General features: G+C 46.0%; 1 long non-coding RNA gene across 1 annotated transcript; it reads left to right on the top strand.

Moving 5' to 3' along the window:
* Nucleotides 1-17579: 17579 nt before the first annotated feature.
* On the top strand, nucleotides 17580-19395 carry LOC149872420 (uncharacterized). Its single transcript, XR_016440622.1, has 3 exons — nucleotides 17580-17656; nucleotides 17763-17869; nucleotides 17952-19395. It is a non-coding gene; the product is annotated as an uncharacterized LOC149872420 (long non-coding RNA).
* The last annotated feature ends 611 nt before the right edge of the window (nucleotides 19396-20006 follow it).

Here is a 20006-nt window from a genome sequence, read left to right as displayed (position 1 = left end):
GTATCTACTTTCTTTTGAATTGATTCATAAGAGGGCTTAGTGGGCTTATATATAATTCATAAACAATTTCTATTTTTTTATATTCTTTAAGCTGGTTTGATTACTTCTTTCTTATCTTTGATTCTTTCCTCACTTTCTCTAATGAAAGTGCTATGGTTGCTATGGTTACTTCTTTCCTCCTAGTTTTGCTCTCCCCCCACCTCCTCCCTCCCCCAAAAAAGAGAGAGAAAATGGAATGGTTTGTATGTTTACAAACTCCCCTCTGCTATTCCTCCTCATGGGCATAACTTTCTGCCGCAGGCACCGCCACCCTGATATTCGTATTCAGAACATATCCCCAAGCACAGACTACAAATCCTAGAGGGTCACCTCTGATGCTTCCTGTTCAGTGAAGTGAAAAGGTGTTGTTGAAGCAAGAGTAGCATCCCAAGAGCCTTTGGCTGTGGGTGCATTCTGGGAAATGACTCGATTAAGGACGTTACCCAGGCATGGCACATCTACCATGTAGACATGCTTGGAGCAGAATAGGAAGTGATCCTATTCATGGTGAACACCAATAGAGAAGTGCTACAGGGACTCTCTTCACTGTGGGTCCTTACTTGTTCCAATCAGACAGCTTTTATTCACACTAACCTCCTATTCTGGCAGAGCAGGGAGGATGGGAAAGCATGGGGATGATAACTAGGTCAAAGCAATGCTGACTTATTTTCTTTGATGCATGGTTGCTTGACATGGGTCCTGTCCTGTGGTGTTTGGTGCCCTTGCTCTTGGAGGTCATGAGACCATTGTAACACAGGACCACAGTTGTGATTACATGGGGCAGGGCAGTCCCCCAGGCCACTTGAGCTGCTTTCTTGGGAATGAGGGTTAAGCTGACAGGGTCCTATAAAAGGCCTGAGCTGATGCGGGAGCTACACGGTGGGTTCCCAGAACTCCTGCATTCAGCATGACATGGGGCCTTTGCAAATCAGGTTTTTATATTTTCCATTCTAGTATGGCAATCAAATCAGGAGGTCACAGTCATGCAAATCACTGTTCCCATCTGCCTGGGGCTTGGACACTGCCTTGGCACACGGCAGCTGGCAGCTCTGAGAATCATGTTCTGAGTACCTGCAGTGTCGTGCCACATGCGATCCTTGTGCTACTTTACACTACTCCTGCATGTGTAGGGCAGATGCAATTTAATTTGGCAGCAGGTGGGAGACATTGATTCGAGCTGGAATAGTGGATTTCTGCAGGATGCAGGACTAGGCAATGCAGTGAGAAGGACCCCAAAACATCTAGAAGTGTGTGTAGGGTGGGGAGCAATTATTGTGGGCATTCTCAGTCACTGTTTCTGAAGCTTTGCAGAAAGTTTCCTGTGAGGGCAATGTTTCTTGTGGGTCACTCAGCTGTCCCCTGAGAATTTAGCCAAACAGCACATAGGTTGCAGGAAGAAAGGCAAGTCATATGAAGAGAAGCTGTAGGAGTTTGGCATGTTCAACTGGCAGAAAAGGAGCTTATGAGGGAACACGACAGCAGTCTTCAAATATCTGAAGCGTTGCCATGAAGAAGAGGGAAAGTACCTTTTTTTCTCTTGCTGGAGAGATCAGGATGTGGACTAATGGCTTGAAGTTGTAGCAAAGTAGGTTTGGATTGGATATCAGGAGAAACTTCTTTACTGTTAGACCAGTGAGGCAGTGGAATAGACACGCAAGAAAGTGTCTGCATTACTAGAGAGGTTCAAAAAGAGGTTGGATAACCATTAGGGATGATCTAAGAGCAGTGATGCCTGTGTTCTTTTATGGGTATTTCTCATATTTCTGAGCTTTGCTGGCTGTCACATGGGGCTGGGAGGGATTTCCCCCCCCCTTGCTGCTATTTGCATTAGAAATTTGTTTTGCTTGTTTTTTGCCTTCATCAGAGGCAGTGGGTTTTGGTTTCAACCAAGGCTGGGGATTGTGACTGGCCTCCTGCTGGGAGTTAAATCCAGTGGTTCCTGGTTAGATGGCCTTGCCCTTCTGATCAGGGTCAAAACAATCACCAAATTTGGGGCCAAAATAATTTTACCCCACGGTCAACTGGTACATATTAGGAAGGGCGGGTTACCATTCTCAGTAGTGGGGGGCATGGCCGTCTTCTTGGGATCTCTAAAGCATATTTTAATACCTTTGGCCGCAGCAGGATTTTGGCTGCCATTTTCCCCCCTGCTTTACCTGTGGCGGCTCAGGGTATTTTGTCAGGGTTGACTAATAGGTTTTACTACTAGGTTTTTCAACCTGGGATACTCAGCTCCGGCTCCAACTGTTATGAAGTGAGATTTGAGATTGGCATGGGGAATGTAAGACATGGTGGTGTTCACCAGGGGCACAGAAAGGCTTGAACAAAGACTGGGGCAGGACTGTGCTAGTCTCTGTTTCACGGCCTCCATGCTAGCCAGAATGTGCTTTTATTGGAGGGACCTAAAATGGAGCATGTGTGAGGTACTGCATGAGGCACAACCCTGCATAGTCAACGGGGTTGAGTTGGTGGAGGAAGCCATGTGTAAAGAAACATTTTTGGGTCTTCATTTCAGACATGAGGGCACCAGTAAAGTGTGTGTGTGTGGGGGGGGGGGGGTTGTAAAATTTGTTCTTGACTTGTGTTCATAGAAAAATCCAATCAAGAGAAATTCTCTGTCCATAAAATAATAATAAAACCCAGCAGCCCCAACAAAACATGTGTTGCCAATTTTAATTCTTGCATGAGCTTTCCCACGAAGCTCCAATGGCAACCCGTGAAGGAGGAGGAGAGGAGGCACTTTGGGAAATCTCCAGGCGGGAATGCAATACAAAATAATCACATTCCACATATGTGTGTGCCCAGAATCTCGAGACATTTCAATCTTCATTACCAGCCCCCCGAATTAGCATATAAAACCATTCACTCTGAAATAGATAATCTGCAGCACGACCTTGCTATTTCCCGCTTTAAATGAACCGGCGGAGGGCCAAGTTCTTTTGTATCATGTGCTGTTCTTTAACGTACATAAATAATACATATTCAGAAGGAAAAGCAAAGCTATTAGCAAACATTCAGGCAGCGCAGGGCCCCCACAGTATGCACATAATTTATTCCTCCTAATTCCCTCCAGCCCAAAAAAAAATAGAAGAGGGGAAAAAAATTGAATTTGTTCCAGTGTTTAGTTAATTACCTCAAGCAAACCACAAACATGGGCTTTACAAATATTTGTGCAACACTAATTTGATAGATCTAATTAAATACTATTTATTAAATTACTGTTGCAGTCTCTCATGACACAACAATCTGAGACAAGTCAAATGGGGAAAGCTTAAGCATCTGCCCCCCCCCACCCCCAGCTGGGTTCATTTGTTTATTTTTTTAATTGCTAGAGCTGGGCCCTTTGGCACCGCTCTCATAGCTAAGGAAGTGTCAGTAAGATGGTTTGCATTGCTGGGGCCTCTAGAGGCCCTGTTATATTAGGTGCCGAAGATCCCTGCAGTCAGGCACTGTTGCACTAAAGCGTTTGTACTCCAGAGAGATGAGCGGCACAAGGTAGAAGAGGACAGAGACAAAAGCTTGCTTCTTGAAGCCCTGGTCAGAGCTCTCTGTGGACCATGCTTATCACTGCAAAGCTTTATCTTCCTAGTGCAAAGTTCTCCTCCATATTCAGAACTTGGCATGCACGGCCCCGGACCCAGGGGGTCTTTTGCTAAAGAACATATCCAAAGGTATTTTCCAGCACAATGCAGCTGCCCGAACAGCATGTGTCCCCCCCACCCCCCTGGATTGCCATTTTTAATACATTAGATTTGTTATATGGATTTTGGCAGTTAAACATTTTGTTTCAAGGGCTTCTGTTATATAAGGAACGTGATCAGCCAGCCTCTTTTTGTCAACAGAAAGCATTTTCCATAAAAGTTTTGTAACTGTGGTGTGCTATAACACTTTTGTATATGCATTTTCTAGTTACAGAATGATAGAGGTAGGTGCACTGGTATTTCAGGACTATATCATATGCTCCATTATGGGTTTTTCTATTTGTATCGGGAAGTGTTTTGTGCCAAAGCATGTTTCTTTTATTTATGATTTCTTTGCTCTTGGCTCTAATTCAAACACTTCCCATTGTTTTCTAGGAGCCCATACTTCCCATTCATCAGCCAGCCCAGTCGCAAAAGCACTTGCTATCGGTGACCAATAAGAAAAACTGACTCAGCATAGAAATGTGCTTTGCTCCTCTTGGATCCTCCACTTGACTGCCAGACCTAAACGTTTATGCATCTTGATTCCTCTCTACGTGACCCAAAAACATGTTGAGGCCTTTTAGCTCGGACAACTACATAACTGTGAAATTATTTCTAATTTTTTGGGTTAGTGTTTTTATTTGTCAGCCTTAATTTCAGACATCATATTGGTTCAATCACTGATGCCTTTCAATGGTGCAAGTGTCTTGGTGCTTGGGAAATAAGTATCTTCATAATTCCCTAAGTGAATATAATGGAGCACCGTAGATTTTTAGATTTGTTTTAAAGAGTGTGTGATTCCTGCACAGTGCTCTGTGCAATAAGTTTAGATGGTGTGAACTTGGATTTTTTAAGTGCACTGGATTCAGTGCTGCTGCTGGTGGCCACGTGGTGCCCTGTGCACTCAGAGCTGGTGCACAATTCCCCAAGCACATGAAGCTTCCTGGACCCTTCCTGGTGTCACCCTCCAAATCATTCCTCCTACCGGGAACCTGCAGCTCATTACAGCGTAGGTGTATTTGACTTGCGTGTTTATGTATGAATATTCTAAAAGTGATTCTTTTTTACATTAAGAAAGTCACAGGCTGAGAAAGAAGGCATTGAAAATCTAATGGCCTATCATCATATTTTGGGGTGAGAATTGAAGCAGTATATCTTAGGGACCCCTTGAGGGTGGGGGAGGAATGGCAACATTGGCTAAGTCATACTTTAAGAGGTTATTCTTCATACCCCAAATCAGGCATGCTTGTAATAGCTGATGAATCACATAAAACCCTGGGTGAGATTTTCAGAATAAAGTTTTTCCCAATGGCATCTACGGTCACAAACTCCTGCAAGACCGTTTCAGGCTGGACATAAGGAAGAATTTCTTTACTGTCCGAGCCCCCAAGGTCTGGAGCAGTCTGCCAGCGGAGGTGGTTCAAGCACCTACATTGAACACCTTCAAGAGTAAATTGGATGCTTATCTTGCTGGGATCCTCTGACCCCAGCTGACTTCCTGCCCTTTGGGCAGGGGGCTGGACTCGATGATCTCCCGAGGTCCCTTCCAGCCCTGATGTCTATGAAATCTATGAAATCTATGATCTATGGGAGTCTTCACTCTGTGGTCCCATGAGAACAGAGCTGGGCCACCACTTAGCAATTACCCCTTCCTTTGCAGTTTTACCTTACTTTGTTTTCTAAATCTGGGGAGTTTCTTTCTGGAGGAGTAGAGGTGAAAACAGTTCCATGCAAAAAACCTTCAGACTGAACATTATTTCTCTTCCCTTCATTTAGTTTCATACTTTCAACCTCTGGTGCTGAGAAATTAGCATTTATAGCTGCACACAGAACTCAAAATCTTTCCTCCCCGTTACAGGCTCTACCTGGGGACCAGTAGGTAGGCAGACATGCCTCATTTCTTCCCAACTAATGGAAAACAAATGAAAAGCGGCATAGTAGGAATAAGCAGGATTCTGTTCCTCGTAAAACATGTCCATCACAATGTGACAGAGCATATGGAGATGCACAGTGCTCCAGAGGTAGCTGGCAACAGCACAACTTCCTCAAGCATCCCAAAACTCAGTGCCACCTGCAATTACAAAGATTTCAATATGCAGGTGGAGAGAGGAGTCCTGAGCATTAGAACTGCAGCAAAGGCTGGCAGAAAAGGGAGAGGGGGACACATTGGAAATGCTTAGCGGTAGGATCAGAAACTGGTTAGGGGCCAAGCAAGGCATGCCATTTTCATGGAGCAGGGTTGGTTTTATTTCAGATCTGTACAGAGGTTTAGACAGGCAAAGGGGAGAACAGAGCCCACGGGCTCTTATCACACATGGGCAATATCACCTTGATGGAGATCAGCAATGGCAAGTGTGTTTGGGTTGTTATTTTCACTGCGGGGCGTGAACGAATTCCCTAGCAGGCTCCCATAAAGGAATGCATCCAAGGAGAGATGAGGTAGGAAGTTCTTTCAACAGCTGGTGATCATTTTAAGGCGGAGCGACTATTGGGTGCTATCCTTTTGGAAGTGGCCCTCTGACCAACTTCTGCACCACAAGGCCTGGCTTAGCTAAGCTCAGGAGACACAGGAGAGAAGAACTTTCACCAGGTTTAAACAGCATGTTCTTGCAGAGCAATGGGGAGGCTGAAGCAGAAGACTGAAAAGCAATGCCAGCTAAGTAACAGATAGTCCTTGAACCTCTGCATACAGAATACACACTTGCCCTTTGGTGGGTGGATGGGTGGGGGGAATCTTAGACAGAATCCCACCATTTTTAAAGCAGTCTATGGGCGCGTCTACACATCGCTGTACGGTGCCATTGCTATGGTGCTGTGCTTTACTATTTCTTTTTGGAAGTACTAAAGCACAGCACGGTATGGGCTGTTACTGCGCCGTGCACACCATGCACAGGTACGTTTCCCAGCTAATTTGCTGTAACAGCCTGCTAGACTGGGCGAGCGAGCCACTATGTCAACATGGCTAGTGATCACATGTAGACCTGCATGATCATTGCGTCACCGTACCATGCCATACAGCAACATAGCATGTTGCTGTAAGGTAACATGTAGACATGCCCTATGCTTGCCAAACTTCTGTTCTGTTATGAGTATAAACCAGTTTTGTCTGACAAAGAGACCTTGTTTCCCCGAGCGCACCCTGGCATGACAAGAAATAACAGCCACAAGTTGTTGGAGAGGAGGTTTAGATTAGACATCTGCAAGAACGACTTCACGGTCGGGGCAGCTAGGGTCTGGAACCAACTTCCAAGGGAAGTGGTGCTGTTCCTACCCTGGGGGGCTTTAAAAGGCTTGATGCCTACCTGGCTGGACTCATTTGAGCCCAGTTTTTCTCCTGCCCAGGCGGGGGGTCAGACTTGAAGATCTACAAGATCCCTTCGACCCGACTTCTATGATAATTAGGTTGATCCACTTCAACTGACCTTGAAGCTATGTTGGAGCTTGGAGCTATATTGCCAGCTTCTCTATATTATGTGTAGGGGTCAATCTAATATAAGAAGGTAGCCAAATGATTTCACAGGGAGCTTTTGGGGCTGGATGCCATTTTCATGGGCTGATCGCAGTGAGCCCCGCCCCGCACACCTCTGGCCAAGGGGCCCCAGTGGCCTCACTCCTCACTGCTATTTAGATGTAAGGGCTGTCCATCATACAGCCCCAGCCCTTGCCACTGATTGGTTGCAAGGGCTGTGTATCATGTGAACCCCACCCTTCACTGCTAATTGGTGGAGAGTTGCAGGGCTGCATGACAGGCAGCCCTTTCAGCCAATCAGTATGTGTGGGGGGGAGGGGCTCAGCCATCTTGAGCTGACCTTTGTACTGGCAGCCCATCCCCACTTTCACCTGATGGCTTCGTGCCTGGACCACAGTGTCATGACAACTGCTGGCTTTCTCTGGGGAGCCAGCATTTTGTTTTAATTAAGGGGTTTTTTTTCCCCATGGATTTCACAAGGATTGCTTGATTTCACAGGCAATGCTGGATTTTGCAATTCCTGCAAATCCGCAACATCATGATTTTGGCAGGTCCCTGATTAGGTAGGGGTTTTTTTCCATTTACCTAATGCACTTAAACAGAAGTCCTGGTTTTACATGGTACTTAGCTTTGTCTGCATCTGCTTCTTTCTGAGACCTGAGGAAGGCCACATTTTGCCTTGTCTTAACACTTTTACAGACTATGAAGGTAATCTACTAAATGACATAACCAAATAAAACTTGCTTCTCTCTTTTTACTTAATGAAGAAAATTTGTGTATCCTGCAATGATCATTAAAAGTCCTATTGCACTAGCACCTACACGTCACTGCATTTTTCAATCGTTCTACAGTTCTGATTTGTCCACACAGGTGTTTTGGTTAATGGTCCCCATCTGTTTCCATGTAGCAGGGGCAGAGGCCATGCTCTGCTCACTTTTATGGCCATGTGTTAAAAGACAAGGCTAATTATAAGCAGGGGGAATGATAGCCTTGTATTTGGAGCACAAGATCTGTTCTGAGAAGATCTGGGGTCTTTACCAGCATTTGCCAGATGTCTTTTGTCATCTTGGGTCATTTATTTGTCTATCCTTCAGTACCCAACCTGAAGAACAGCACATCCTTTCTTGCAAGCTCTCCAAGAGAGGGATTTCTCTTACCAGGTGCTCGTAAACACCTGGCACAAAAGACCACGGATCTTGTCTGGAGGCTCTAGCATGTTACAAGTCATAATATGGTGACTGAATTTGTACATGAAAAATCTCTCCAAACATAATGGACTATTGAGCATTGCAGCAAAAGTTTTGCTTGAGGAGTGGTAAATTTTTCACACACATTTATCTCATCTCACCTGCATGTGCATATTCTCTGGGTAAAATGTATGTATCTGTTTCTGTGCTGTATATAGCCTAGTGATCAGAGACCTTGAACTCCCAATCCCTTCACTAAACTCAAAAGAAGCAGAGGGATTCAGAATCTCTGAAAATCAAGCTACTGATTTAGACGTTCCAGGTATAAATATCTTTGCTCAGGTCTTTGGTGAGTTGCAATAGGCACCAATCCTGCAAAGGTTTGTTTTCATGAATATGCTTTAAGCCTAAACCTCATGGAGGCTTTGTAATCACTTAGGCTCTATGGCCGTATCCAGATTAGTGTGGACATTTGTTTTCCCAGGGACAAGTAGGAGTGGCACACCCTGCGCCACTGCTACTATACCACCCATGCCATGCCAGCTCTGGCACGCAGAAGGTTACCCTGGGTGGGGTAGGGGAGTTTGGGGCCAGCAACTGAACTGGACCCAGCAGCCTTATCTGGGGTCCCCAGGGAACTGTAGGCTCTGGTTTTGTGCAGCGCACTCTACTGCCATGTGTGCCACCCCCCTTTTTTGGCATGGGTTTTTGACCCTGGGAGATCCTGGGGTCAACCTTCCTGCCCCGCATGCTGCAAGGCAGCACCATAGGAATGCTTGCATGTGTGGCACCACAGACCTAATAGGAAAACAATATGTGGCCTCTGAAAAACATGAAAAATTCAGTCTTGATGCCTACAAAAAGTTTAGAAAGAAGTGCAAAGGTTTGATCGTCTCCATTTTGTGTGTGTGTGTAAGATAGTTCAGAAGTGTGGTATCTCTCATTATAGCTGATAAGAAAAACAAAATACTCACTTATTGTGATATGTCATGAAGGAACTCAGCATTTCACACGATTGGACCCAATAGCAAATCACATGTTCCCAGCATTCATCCTGAATTGTTCATTCTTTTATAGTGCATTTCACCATTTTGGAACTGGCATGAACAGCTTGAAACTCTTAGCAGAGAAAGGAGCTTTTCATCATCTGTAATTATAAGATAGCAGATTTGATGCTGAATGAATCAATAATTCTATTTCATGTGAATGCTCAAATTTGTAGTCTTTTATTCCAAGAAATATGACATATATTCAAAAAAGGCATCATTAAATAAAAGAAGTGGTAATTGCCTGCCTCTTAAAAAAAATAATTGACCCCGCATATAAATTTTCCCTCAAGGAATCCATTAGTCTTTTTATATTAGTTAGTGTAGTTAGTAATAATGATTCAGAGAATAAATGCACTAATAGTTTTTTTGCGTGATCTTGGGTTGATGGACCTGAAAGGCCTGGAAAGAGTTCAAATAATAATGGGTATGTTTTGTTTCCAGCCAAATCCTATTGCTATTCTTTTATATATTTTCTTTGGTCCTGGGCACACGTTTCCGTTAGCTCTTAATCATAGAAGAGCCTATGGTGAGAAGAAACATGTACTATATATTAACTGTGGTGATGAATGCAACCAACTGGCTGCGTGGGAATTGCCCCTAACAGAGGAGCTGCCGGTATCCATCTTCTTGCCTCTATCCGTAATACAGACATGATCTCACTTGTCTGCATTACAGATGCTGGGAGACTATATTTCATTCTTGCAAATTAAATGCGATGTTACTGAGCTTTAACTGGTATCTTATGCTATGCCATAGCTTTGAGCTTTTAACTGGTATCTTATGCTATGCCATAGCTTTGAGCTTTAAGACCTTACCTACATAATACGATTGCAATAGTATGTGTGCACGGTACAATGATGTTAGCTGCCGAAGTGCAGTTTCTTCCTTTCCAGGTGCCTAGTTTCCAAACTGTGACCCCTGTCTGATGGAGGATATTGCAATACAGATGGAGGATTTTTTTTTTCAGCTAATGTATCATCATAATTGTCCATTTCATCTGATGAATAGGAAACAGAATGTCAATAAAATATGGCAAAACCGTTTTGCTTCTTAGATTATCTACATTCCCTTCATTTTGAAGCTACTTCTAAGGACCTCACTTCCTGATTTTTCCTGACTTCTACCTACCTACTAAGCCATTCAGCTCCAGCAGCTCACCTGAGCTACCTTTGTGGACCCTGACACTTCCTTAATTGTCTCCACACTTTCAGAATCCAGTCTGCTAGACCAGAAATTGTAAGAGTTGGTAGGACATTGCCCAGAAAATGTTGTTTCCATGGAGTTTGGATTACAAGACTTGATAGAGTTTCTTTTTATATTGTCATTTAACATGAATGTTTCAAGGATGGAATCATGTTCTAAAATGCCATGGGATTTGCTGTTCTCTGCAGGAGCCAATAGATCAATGATTGACTTTGATCTTAAAATGAGACTGTAGCAGGTGCCTGCTACTGATGTTAGGAATATGGGCTGCTGAAGCTCCCTAAGGCAGCACAGGTGTTGGTTGCTGGAGCAACCAGGCTGGTCACATGACCGGAAAGGGGGCAGGGCCGGGCCTTTATAAACAGCCCAGGCCAAAGCCTAGGGCAGTTCCCTTCTGGCAGCCTGAGGTGCAGGAGCTCTGCAGAAGAGCCCAGCAGAGCAGAGACGAGCGGTGCAGCCTGAGCACCTAAGGGGCTGCAGCATGGTGAGGGCAGAGAGAATCCTGATGGAGATGCCTTTGCAAGAGGGCCAGTTTGGGCCTGGACCCTTATGTTATAGCTGGTAGACTTATTTTGAGTTAGAGCCGGTTGGCTAGTAGTTTGCTTTGCGGTAGGGCTGTTTGTGTGAATACCGGAGGACTGGGTGAGGCTGTAGGGGTGTGAGGAGGCCTCACGGGGGCTCCCCAGTAGGTCGGGGGTTCCTGGTGCCCAGCGGTGCCAGGGTGGCACAGCGATTGGTGCCATAGCTGGCACAGTGGGTGAGCACCGGAGAGGCACCGGAGAGGTGTGTGGGGTGTTGAGACCCCAGCCCGTGAGGGCGGTATTTTGCCCAGTAGGGCGTACGACCCAGGAAAGGGGTCTGGGGCCAGGTAAGGCTAAGGCCACCTGAGCCCCAACCTTGGGAAGCCTGAGTGCGGGCAAGGAGTGCGGGCAGCGCGGCACAGGCCCCAGAGAGGGCACGAGGGGTGCGGGCAGCATGGCACAGGCCCCAGAGAGTGCACGAGGGGCGCAGGCAGTGTGGTATAGGCCCCAGAGAGGGCGAGGGGTGCAGGCAGCGCGGTATAGGCCCCAGAGAGGGCAAGGGGCGCGAGAAGCGCCACATAGGCCCAGAGAGGACGAGGGGCGCGAGAAGCGCTGCATAGGCCCCAGAAAGGGTGCGAGGGGCGCGAGAAGCGCGGTATAGGCCCCAGAGAAGGTGAGAAGCATGGGCAGCGCGGTATAGGCCCCAGAGAGGGCGAGGGGTGCGAGAAGCGCCGCATAGGCCCAGAGAGGGCGAGGGTCATGAGAAGCGCCGCATAGGCCCCAGAGAGGGCAGACACACAGGAACAGGACGCCAGGTGAGTGTGTGGTAAGAGCCCTGGAGAGGGGCTGGGACGCTCGGACAAGCCCAGAGGGCAGACTAAAATAAGAGGCTCCAGGGCAACCGATTAGCACCCTACTGACACTAAGTCCCGGGGAAGGGCGAGCACACAGTAGAAGTCCCGGAGAGGGGTAGGCGCACGAGAGTAAGCCTGGAGAGGGGCAGATGTGCGGATAGAGGCCTGACTGATAGGAGCTTGACAGAGAGGGAGTGTGCATATCGAGAGACCCCAGGTAGGGGCGAGCATATGACATGAGAATGTCCGGTATAGCAGCGAGGCTTGGGGCATGCTAAAGGGGAGGTAGGAGGCACGCATAGCCCTTAACGCTGGGGTATATCGGGTCACCCCATACGGAACAGGGGATAGTTCAGCAAATACTGTGGATTAGGAGATAAAAGGCAGCCTCCCTAATTGAGCCATTTACCAGCAAAGACATGGCAGGCAAGGATAGAGGGTGCTGGATTGCCTAACTGACACGGTAGGGGGGCGCTAGAGGGATCATGGCCGCTCCTAGACCCCACGCCGTGACAGAGACAATACTGCCTTATGCCTTAGCCCTGTATGATGCCCAGACTGGCACATGTGCCTTGTCCAAACTATATGCAGATATCATTTGGAAAAGTCTTAATGCTCTTCACCGGATGCCAGGATATCTTTTATCCGACTGTGTATATTTTAAAAGGCAGTAGCAGATTACAACATTTTGCTGGGTAACAGTCAGTCAACTACCTCAAAAAGGTAGCACATGGCATGAGGCAAGGATAAAAATCTGGGGCGGCTTCTGTCTGATACATCAAACCTGTCAAATTAGCAAAATTCTTTGTATGGTTATATACTCAAAACACGTACTGCATCCACAAGGATGAGCCTAAATCACAGTTCTTGTAATCCATCCACACTCTGTGCCTTGTCATTTCATTATCACAATTTAGCTAAACCAAGAGCTTGTGAGAAATCCCCTTGACCTCAGCAAGAGTCTTTCCAGTGACTTCAGCAGGTTTGGATTACGCCAAAAGAGGGCACAGTGGGTGCATCTGCATTGTTGGTTCTGGATTTATGACCTAGATACCTTGTTCTGCTCAGACCCAAACCCTCACACCAACCATGACCTTTTTATTCAGTAATAGGCAAATTTTATTGCTACACACTGATAGCAGATAAGGAAAATGTAAACAATTCTATATCCACCAGCGCTAGAGCTGTCATCAGAGTCAAGGTAAGTCTGACCAGTATGCAAGCTTCGCTCTGAGACTCTCTTGAATGTCTGATGTCAGCAACCCGGGGATCAGAGGCCAGGCTGGTCGGCTGCTCTCCGTCCATGGTGGCCTTGGGTTCCCCTCTGGGGCACACTTTGCTGCTCTGAAATCCCTTCTTTTGTCGTCTTTTCCCCTTCTGATGCTTCTTCATCCATGGGCATCACAGAGTGGACCTATGGTCATCATACTGTCCACGGTCTGTCCTGTTCTTTTGTTTCACAAGCCCACATGCACACTTTCTAGTTTGAGCTTTACTGGTCTTATCCTAATTTAGCCTGCTCCCCCAAAACCCAAAAGCCCAAGATCTCTGCAGTTGGGCACTGTGACCTGGTGCCACCTTATCTCATGTTATAGAGCAGTGTAGTATGTGGCTTCAGTTTCCCAGCCTGTGTGTCTGCTTGCTGTTTCTCTGTAGCAGACACAGAGGTAACTTTGTCACAGACCAGCTCATTAGAAATTAATTAACCCTTGCTTTTCCCCTGGACTATAATTCTAATGCATATCTACTTTACCTATAAGCCAATTCCCGAAACCAAACCTCTAAATACCATTTTCCAGCCATCATACATGTGCAATTAATGCATATGAATAAGTTTTACAGCTTCTTGACCCAACGTTTTTTGCTCTTAGGCATGCTGTTTAATCCCAGGGGTCAGCCTGCCAGCCCAGAGCTGCTCCAATGGAGCTCTGCATGTTGTGGGGTAGCTGGCTGGGACCCAATGGTGCTTCAGAATGGGGGTGGGGGCTGTCTGCTGGCTAGTCCCATGCTGAAGCACCCTTGTACCCCAACCAGCCCTATCACCATCTGCACATGCATTCAGCACAGTAATTTACCATGACATCACATAGTACTTGTGTCTGCAGGACTATCTGATGGTGCAGTAAGTTAGTCTACACCAGCTGAATTGCTGCACATGTGTAGATAGTTTCATAGTTTCTAGGGTCAGAAGGGACCTGAAAAGATCATCAAGCCTGACCCCCTGCCCTGGGCACGAATGAGTGCTGGGATCATAATACCCCAGCCAGATCCAACCTCCTCTTGAAGACCCCCAAGATAGGGGAGAGCACTGCCTCCCTTGGGAGCCCATTCCAGAGCCTGGCAGCCCTAACCATAAAGTAATGCCTCCTGATGTCAAGCCTGAACCTGCTCTAAATCAATTTGTGGCCATTATTCCTTGTTATCCCAGGTGGTGCCTGGGGGAAAGAGCCTCATCTATTTTCTGCTGGTCCCCCCGGTGAGCCTATAGATGGCCACCAGATCCCCTCTCAGTCTTCTCTTGTGGAGGCTGAATATATTCATGCCCTTTATTTTGTCTTCATAGGGCCTGGCCTGCTTCCCCGATCATGCAAGTGGCCGTCCTCTGGACCCTCTCAATACTAGCCACATCCCTCTTGAAGTGCGACATCCAACACTGGACGCAGTACTCCAGCTGCGGCCTGACCAGTGACACATAAAGGGGGAGGATCACCTCCCTGGACCTGCTAGGGATGCATCTGTGGATGCACGACAAGGTGCGGTTGGCCTTACTGACTACTTCCTCACATCGGTGGCTCATGTTCATCCTGGAGTCAACAATGACTCCAAGATCCCTTTCAGCCACCTTGTTGTTGAGAAGGGAGTTCCCCAGCCTGTTAGGTGTGTTGCAGGTTCCTTTTCCCTAGATGCAGCACCTTGCACCTGCATTGAACTCCATCCTATTCTCATCTGCCCACCTCTGTAACCTGTCCAGATCAAGTTGGATTCTGTCCCTCCCTTCCAGTGTCCCCACTTTTCCCCACATCTTTGTGTCATCAGTGAATTTGGATAGCGTGCTTTCTACACCCACCTCCAAGTCACTGATAAAGATGTTGAATAGCACAGGCCTGAGGACTGAGCCCTGGGGGACTCCGCTGCCCACATCCCTCCAGGTCAAAAATGACCCATCCACCACCGCTCTCTGGATGTGACCATTGAGGCAATTTGCCACCCATATGACTGTGTAGGCATCAATGCCACAGTCATGTAGGGTTTTTTTTTATGAGAAAGGGGTGAGAAACAGTGTCAGAGGCCTTCTTGAAGTCCAGGTGCACAACATCCACCTCAATGCCTGCATTCAAGGACTTTGTGACCTGGTCGTAAAAGGAAACCAGGTTAGTCAGGCAGGATCTGCCCAGAGTGAACCTGTGTTGGTTGCCCCTAAGCATTTCCTCCCATGATGAGTTTGAAGATGTGTTTCTTGATAATTTTCTCCAAGGTCTTCCCAAGGACCGAGGTGAGACTAACTGGCCTATAATTATGTGGGTCCTCCTTTCTCCCCTTCTTGTGAATGGGGACCACGTTGGCCCTTTTCCAGTCCTCTGGGACCTGGCCAGAGCACCACGAGCACTCATACAGCTATGCTAGGGGCCCTGCTATGACCTCTGCCAATTCCCTCAGTACCCTCGGATGCAGAGCATCTGGTCCTGCTGATTTATACATGTCCAACCCCTCCAAGATTTCCCTAAGTAGATTGTCCCTGACCCTAGGCATGGCATCAACTCCCCTGAGCCTGTCCATAATCCTAGTGGGGAAGATGTCCTGGTCCCTGCTCAGAAATATGGAGGTAAAGAACTCATTGAAGAGGTCAGCTTTTTCCTTTGCTGCAATCACCAGATTACCAAGCCTGTCCTGTAGGGACCCCACGTTACCTGGTGCCTTCTTTTTACTCCCTATGTATTTGAAAAAGGACTTTTTGTTATCCTCAGTTCTGGTCACGAGCCCTAGCTCCATCTCTGCCTTGGCCTTCCTAACCACCTCCTTACAAGCATGAGCAATGGTGGTGCAATCCTCCTTGGTGACTGCCCCTTGCTTCCTTTATTGCATGCCACCTTTTTTGCCCTCAGGCCCTCCTGCATGCCTTTACTGAGATAAGGTGGCTTTTTAGCACTCTTGCTTCCTTTGGTTCTCGTTGGGACCGACTTCCTCTGAGCTTGAAGGATCACCTCCTTAAGGAACAACCACCCGTCCAGGACTTGCATCTCATTGAACCTCCGAGTCCCCAGTGTCTCTCTTACTAATTTCCTTAGCTCATTGAAGTTGGCCCTCCTGAAGTCAAGGAGATTTGCCTTACTGCTTGCTTTTACCACTCTGTGATGGATAGTAAATTCCAGCACATGATGGTCACTAATGCCTAGGTAGTCAAGCACCCGCAGATCCCTCACCAGGTCATTGCCTGTGGCAAGGACCAAGTCCAGCAAGGCATTTCCTCTGGTGGGATTCCAGGTCCAGCTCATATCCCTGGTGAGGTGGTCTGTGATGCTTTACTGCTCAGTAAGTGCAGTAAGCCACGCATGTAGCTGCATCCATTAAGTGTTAAGCTAAGCTAAACTAGCCAGAATAACAAGCCAGCAGTCCTAGTTCAATATGAAGAGCCATTCTATTATTTCTACATTTCTACAGAAGGTTTCAAAGGATAGGTGAGCCATTTCTCAGAAAGAAAACACCAATGCATAGGAGCAGAGGGAAAAAATGCTCTCTTTAAATTTAAGCATATATTAATCAACTGCTTCCCTGTCTCTTCACTGGACAAGCATTAGCAGTGCCCTTGCTTCATCTGGTTATACCTGTAGTGTGTGATAGGGTATTCCTGATGTTTTGGATACAGTGGGTGAGAGTTTGAATTGGTGATTATAGGGATTCCTTGGCTTAACATTTCCCTGAAAATGCAGGAGACTGAACTCAATGGCTCCTTCCAAGGCTACGTTCCTAATTTATTTTCCTGCATTTCTTTCTTTTATTTTCTTCTTCTCCTTCTCTGGCAACTGTAATTCCTCTGTTCCCAAGCCATATGCAGCCTTTTCTTTCCAGAGTGTGTTTTTTCTCTCAGCTTTCATATTTCCCTTTCCTCCTCATCCTGGCTCACTGTGTCCTTTGTGTCCCTTTTCCCACCCCCTCTCTGCATCTCCTTTTCTCTCCTGAAGGTTTTGTATGGTCTCCTGTGGAACAATTGAAAACATGATCAACTCCAAGCAGAACCAAGCACTGACTACACTGTTGCAATGAGTGATTTAACTCTGTTCACCCTGCTCACAACATTAGGGCAACACTTTTCAAAGGTGGTTGAAAGGCGTACACCACAGAGCCACATCTGAGGAAAAGCAGATTTTCTACTGCAGAGTAATATGGATACATCTATTCAGATACCAGCTTGGCATGCTTCCTATAGCACAGCATCAGCATTGCATTTGAGTAATATATTCTGTAAGTCAACAAATACAAAGACTTCTTTGATGTATTTAAACCACTGTAGTTGATTAGTTTAAATAGTCTTTCCATGGTAAACAACCTCTTAAATCTTTTCCTTGGTTACCGCAGATACCAATTTTCTGTTGGGATGAGAGATGTGATTAATATGAGGAATTTTCCATGCAGAAGTAGACCTCTTCAACTTGGTGAGCAGAGACAGAGTTTTAACATAAATTTGGAATCACATTTCACTGATTTGTTATTCTCAAAGTTGATTTTTAGTACACTTCTTTTTCATTATTCCTGTTTCAGCTGCCCTAAGGTCTCAACTCTGGAAGGTGGCTTTGTGGGCATGGCCATGGACTGGGTCTCTGGGTTTCATTCTGGACTCTGCTACAGACTTGCTCTGTGATTTTGAGGTAAGTCACTTGATTTAATTCTGCTTGAATTCCCCATCTTTTCAGTGGTGATAATAATCCTTTATTTGTCTTGTTGATATAGATTACAGGTTCCTTGGTAAAAGAGCTGTCTACCAGGTTATGTCCAATCAACTTCCTGTACACTGAGGTCCTGATCTGATGTGAGCATCTATAAAATAATAGATGCTTTCAAGACTGATGTGTTCACTCAAGTTCTTTAGTAGTTCAGTGTGTGGCATGGACATATGAAATACTGCAAAGAGAAAGAGATTTTATTTTAGCATACATGCATCTTGCAGCATAAAATTGAGGAACAGCATAAAGCTCTCTAGATAGCTTTCTTTGACATGATGAAAACCTTCAACTCTGTCAACCGAGAAGCACTGTGGAGGATGCCCACCAAAATTCATAACGATTCTTCACTTGTTGCATAACCATATGTGACTGGTGGTTCTCAGTAATGGATCTATCACAGATCCTTTTGAGGTTAAGACAGGAGTTAAGCAAGGCTGTGTCATTGCTTCAACACTGTACTTAATATTCCTTGCCAAGGTGCTACATCTGCTACCAACAAGCTTCCAGTCAGAGCACAGCTAAACTACCAAGTGGAAGGTAAGTTGTAATGCTTGACAATCAGAAGAATAAAATCCTCCATCAACAGTCTCTTAATGAGCCGTCCGCAGATCTGGTCATTCAAATTTATGGTGAGACTCTTGAGAACGTTGAGTGTTTCCTGTACCTCGGAAGCCGTCGCTCGCAGAAAGCTGATATCAAAGAAATCCAACGTTGCCTCAGATGTGCAAGTGCAGCCTCCAGGTGTTTGAGGACACAGATGTTCGAAGATCATGACATCAGATTTGAAACCAAGCTCATGGTTTATCAAGCAGTTGTGATCCCTACCGTACTGTATGGAGCTGAGATGTGGACAATGTATAAGAGACGCCTCAGGTTGCTGGAGAAGTAGAATCAACACAGCCTGCAGAAGATCTTTGAATCTAGTGGGAAGACGGGCATTAGTATCCTCTCACAAGCAAACACCTCAATCATGGAGGTGATGATCATCCAACATCAACTTCACTGGGCCAGCCACATTATCTGGATGTCTGACTCCAGACTCCTGAAGCAAGTTTTATTCTCCCAGCTCTGTCATGACATACACTTGAGAGGAGGGCAGAGAGAGCACTTCAAAGACGTCCTCAAGGCCAACTTGAAAGAATGCAACATCAGCTCCTGGGTGATTATCTCCCAGGACCGCCCCAAATAGAAGAAGAGTCTGCTGCAAGGATCTTAGTACTTTGAAACCTCATGACGACAACAGAGGATGGAAAAGCGGGAGCATCAGAAACAGCATGTCATGGACCGGACCAAGAATCTACAGTCACCCACCCCACACAGGAACACATGCCCAAGTTGCTGTAGAACGTGTCGATCCTGGATTGGCCCTGTTAGCCATCTTCAGACCCACAGATAAGGTAATCATCCTTGACTGCAAGGGGTTGCTGCTGCTGATAATGATAATCCTAACTATATATTGCTTTATTCATAATTCAAGCTATTGGGTAGAAATTAACCTCAGTTTGGCTTATATATTATCACCTACCCCAACTATTCAAAAACCACAAGCCTAAACTAAAAAAACCAGGAAGAATATCTTAAAACCAATAAGACATTTCAAACTAAATAAAGATTCGCTTAATATTCTATCTGGTTTATGAGCCTTTAGAAATCATGTTTTCGGTGCTTTTTAACTTCATTTTTGTACATGAAATCTGATTCTTAGATTATAGCACAGTCATAAGAGATAGATCTGGAAGACAAAACACCAAACAAGAATGAGTTGGGATTGTGGGTCATGTATGAGCACTGGTTTGACCCAGCCTTTTGTCTAAAACCCTTTTGATATCTTGGTCCCTTCTCCAGCATTTAACATCCTTCAGTTTTCTGAATTCTTTAGGCTCAGAAGTACTGCTGAGCATGCCTATTTTACATCTGGACTGTGCTAGGACTTTCCACGCTAAAACATAGGATAGCATTGTGTGTGCTAAACCCCAAAACTGAGGCAATGTGCTTACCACAGCTCTGGGCTCATTCCATTAGCATGCCCAAGACAGAATTTGGTACCAACATTTGGTGCTCA

Source organism: Crocodylus siamensis, chromosome 2 (assembly GCF_052110815.1).
Source record: "Crocodylus siamensis isolate JL-2025a chromosome 2, ASM5211081v1, whole genome shotgun sequence".
Classification (NCBI taxonomy): Eukaryota; Metazoa; Chordata; order Crocodylia; family Crocodylidae; genus Crocodylus; species Crocodylus siamensis.
The sequence above is the reverse complement of the archived record's forward strand: the minus strand, read 5'-3'. Positions and strand labels throughout refer to the sequence as shown.